The following is a 4,426-nucleotide window of genomic DNA, read 5'->3' as shown; positions in this document are numbered from 1 at the left end:
TGCATTATATATCTCAATTTAATAGACTAGTAATTGAAGCTCACTGGCCAGAGGAAAAAAGGGTTTCCCTTTTTTACAAGGGACTCAAAGACGAATTAAAGGATATGGTCACCCAGATTTTAGATCCTCCAGATACTATAGAAGACTTCATTGACTTAGTGGTAAAACTGAATCATCGACTGTCAGAACGAAGAGGCGAAAAAGGAAAGTCTGAGGTTAAAGTCTTTTCTTTTAAAGAGAGAAATAACAGTATGAGAACAGAAAGCACACCCAAGATTGATTTAGGAGAACCCATGCAGATAGGTACTATCAAAGGTCCTCTAAGTAAAGAGGAAAAGGACAAAGGAAGAAAATTAAACCAATGTTTGTATTGCGGCAAGTCAGGCCACTTTGTTAAAGAATGCCCGGTGCGCCCAAACAAACCCAAGGGGAAGAATCCTGAGGTAGCTTTAGTACAACAGTCGGAAAACTAACTAGCTCGACAAATCGAGAGGTCAGATTGTCGAGTAAGATTTCTAGTTTGGCCTCCATAACTCCTGAAATAACCTCTCAACATCTTAGTATTAAGGTCACTTTGCAATCTCTTAAAGAAACAGGGAAAAACTGGACTGTTGACGCTTTAATTGACTCAGGGGCCACAGGCAATTTTATAGACACAATGTTTTTAAAAGAATTAGATTTTAAGACCAAGTCCAAAGAACATCCGGAAGTGGTCAGAGATGTTGATGGTAAAGAGTTATCATCTGGTTTAATTCAATTTCACACCGAAACACTTGCCATGACTTGTTTAAATGTCCATAAAGAAAACATAACCTTTGACATCATTGACGCACCTCAATTTCGCTTGATTCTAGGTATACCTTGGCTCACTAAGCACAATCCCAAAATTGATTGGGTGGAGAGAACAGTGTTGTTAGATTCGAATTACTGTACATCAACCTGTTTGTTGTCACAAGATTCCAAAGTACTGATTCAAGGTAGTAATTTCCCCCTGAACTCAAAAAGTGATCTTCACGATGTGTTTGACAAATCAAAGGCCAATACCTTACCACCTCATCGGGATTTCGATTGTCGAATAGATCTAGTGCCTGGGGCTACCCTACCGTGTAGTCGAATTTACGCACTCACCGAAAGAGAAAACGACCATTTAAGGGACTATTTAGATGAATACTTGGCAAATGGTTTTATTAGACATTCGAAATCTCCTGTATCCTCTCCTCTCTTTTTTATCCCAAAAAAGGGAGGCGAGTTGAGAACTTGCATCAACTATAGAGCTCTTAACAACGTAACCATTAAGAACAGATATCCACTTCCTTTAATTCCAACTCTCTTAGACCAATTAAAAGATGCCGTCATTTATACTAAATTGGATTTGCGAGGAGCTTATCTTTTGGTTAGAGTTCGAAGTGGCGACGAATGGAAAACAGCATTTCGTACCAAATTCGGTCTGTATGAGTATCAGGTTATGCCATTCGGACTCTGCAACGCTCCCGCAGCGTTCCAATTTTTTATAAATGAGGTCCTAAGGGAATTTCTAGATATCTGTTGTATTGTGTACATAGATGATATCCTCATTTATTCTAAAAACACCACAGAACATGTACAACAAGTAAGAGCAATTCTTCGAAAACTTCTTGACAACTCCTTGTATGTAAAACTTGAGAAAAGCACATTCCATACTACTAGAGTCGAATTCCTGGGATATGTTTTAAGTCCAGAAGGTATAGAAATGGACCCTAAGAAAATCCAAGCAGTTCTAGATTGGACCAGTCCTTCTTCAGTGAAGCAAGTACAGAGTTTTTTGGGGTTCGCTAATTTTTATAGACGTTTTATCTGTAACTTTTCTCATCTGATAACCCCAATTACTAGGCTTCTGAAGAAAGGTATAAAATTTGATTGGAATAACGATGCAGAGGAAGCTTTTCAGAATCTCAAAAGACAGTTTACTACAGCTCCTGTATTAATGCATCCGGATCCTTCTAACCCCTTTATAGTGGAAGCAGATGCTTCACAGTTTGCCATCGGAGGAATTTTATCTCAAAGACACAGAGAAACAGGTCAGATGCATTCAATTGCATATTATTCACGGAAACTAACCCCTACAGAACAAAACTACGCTATCGCTGACAAGGAGTTGTTAGCCATCAAAGCAGTCTTCGAAGAATGGCGTCATTACTTGTTAGGGGCAAGACATCCTGTAACGATCTATACTGATCACAGAAATCTACAATTTCTGCGCTCTGTTAAAGCACTCACTGCTAGGCAATTACGTTGGACATTATTCTTTAATGATTACAACTTTGTGATAACTTACCGACCAGGAAAAGAGAACCTAAAAGCAGATGCTTTGTCACGTTTGGGAATGTTAGAAGAAAAAGAAGGTTCCTCTGAAAAAACTCAATCTGTTCTACCAGACCATTGTTTTAAGGTTGGACTGGTTGTTTCCGATGTAATGGAAGACATTAAAAAAAGGGTTCAGGAAAAAACATCACAAGATTGGTATGATTTGTATCCTCTGTTACAGTTAAGAGAAGGATTTTTGTATATGAATGAACAAATATTTGTACCCACGCCAGAATTACAAAAAAAGATAATACAGTTGCATCATGACACACTTATGTCTGCACACCCCGGAATCATCAAGACCAGTCAATTGATTAAAAGAAAATTCTGGTGGTCTTCCTTGTTGAATGATGTTAGATCCTATATTGAGACTTGTGTGATTTGTGCACAGAATAAAACACAACATTAAGCACCTAGTGGTCAGTTGCTTCCTCTCCCGATTTCCCCTCAACCTTGGCACACAATATCTCTTGATTTTATTGTGGAGCTTCCGAAAACCAAGGAAGGTTTTAACACAATTCTGACGGTAGTTGATCATTTCTCTCGTATGGCACATTTCATCCCATTAAAGAAAATTCCTTCTGCAAAAGAATTAACTCAAATCTTTTCCAAAGAAATAATTCGACTACATGGTATTCCTTCGGTAATAATTTCTGATAGGGGTCCACAATTTGTTTCGCACTTTTGGCAACATTTAGGTGAGACCTTAGATATGGATATTCGCACGTCTTCCGGGTATCATCCCCAAACAGATGGTTTAACAGAAAGAACCAATCAAACCATAGAGCAATTTTTAAGATGGGCCTTGGTAGAAGAAGAGAAGGAGTGGTCAGATATTTTATGGGTTTTAGAATTTGCGTTCAATAACATGGACAATTCCTCCACCACTCTTTCACCCTTCTTCTGCACTTATGGGTTCCACCCTAAAAATATCCCAGAAACTATATTGATTCCTTCAGCCATACCATCTTAGGAAGACCACATTACGAAATTAATTCATGTACAAAATCTGGCTCAGTATCATTTAGCACAAGCAAAAGAAAGTCAAAAAGAATTTTCAGATTTACACAGAAAACCACCACCTAAATACTCCATCGGAGATAAGGTATGGTTATCCACAAAGAATCTAAAAATAAATATTTGTAAAAAGTTTCGTCCAAGATTCATAGGACCATTTGATATAGAGAAAATAATCAATCCAGTCAGTATTAAACTAATATTACCCTCCAAGTATAAATTTCATTCTGTATTCCATGTGTCATTGATTAAACCTTGTGACCCTAAGACTAGATTCAGAAAGAATCCTGGACCCCTACACATCGATGGAACTCCTGAATTCGAAGTCCAGAAAATTTTAGATTAAAAAAGAATTCGAGGAAAACTGTTTTATCTAATACATTGGAAAGGTTACGGTCCAGAAGAGCGAACTTGGGAACCTCTTTCCAATTTGCAGAATTCTCCTCGTTTACTTAGAAGTTTCCATCTCCAGAACCCAAACAAACCAAAACCTGTTCCACACATTTTGGGAGGGCTTTTGAGAGGGGAGTACTGTCATGAACCACATACATCCGGCCCCCATGGCTCCCACGAAAGCAGTTTGCCCCCTCAAGAAACCCACCCCTGTCCCGTGCAACCAGCACTCCAGAAATGTCAAGTGTAAATGTGTATAAACAATGTTTTCATTTTCATGTGGTTACTCATTCACTTCGATTTAAACTGTATATTGTTATTGAAACCTTTTCTGGTAGTATTGGTCAAGCGCTGTTGTTTTAATTGTGAGGAGGCTAGAGAGAACGATGTGCTTCTATTCAAATTGTGCACTTGTAGGCGAGTAATGTTTTGCCAGTTGTTTTACGGAGTTTTCAGGGACGCGAGCGCATGCAGTGTAAACGCACGTGGAAGAACGGTGCGAGCGCACATGGTGAAAAGCGCACGCAGAGGAAGGTGCGCGTTACGTCAGAGGACCCTGGGTGTGGCACAGCTATAAAAGGCCACACCCAATGCTGCTCGACGCTTTGCCTCTCACCACCGCCCAGCACTGGATCGTCTTGGAGAATTCTCGGAGCCTGCAGACACCAGCCAA

The sequence above is a fragment of the Lissotriton vulgaris genome, unplaced genomic scaffold, assembly GCF_964263255.1.
Source record: "Lissotriton vulgaris unplaced genomic scaffold, aLisVul1.2 SCAFFOLD_1148, whole genome shotgun sequence".
NCBI lineage: Eukaryota > Metazoa > Chordata > Amphibia > Caudata > Salamandridae > Lissotriton > Lissotriton vulgaris.
This window is presented reverse-complemented; position numbering follows the sequence as displayed.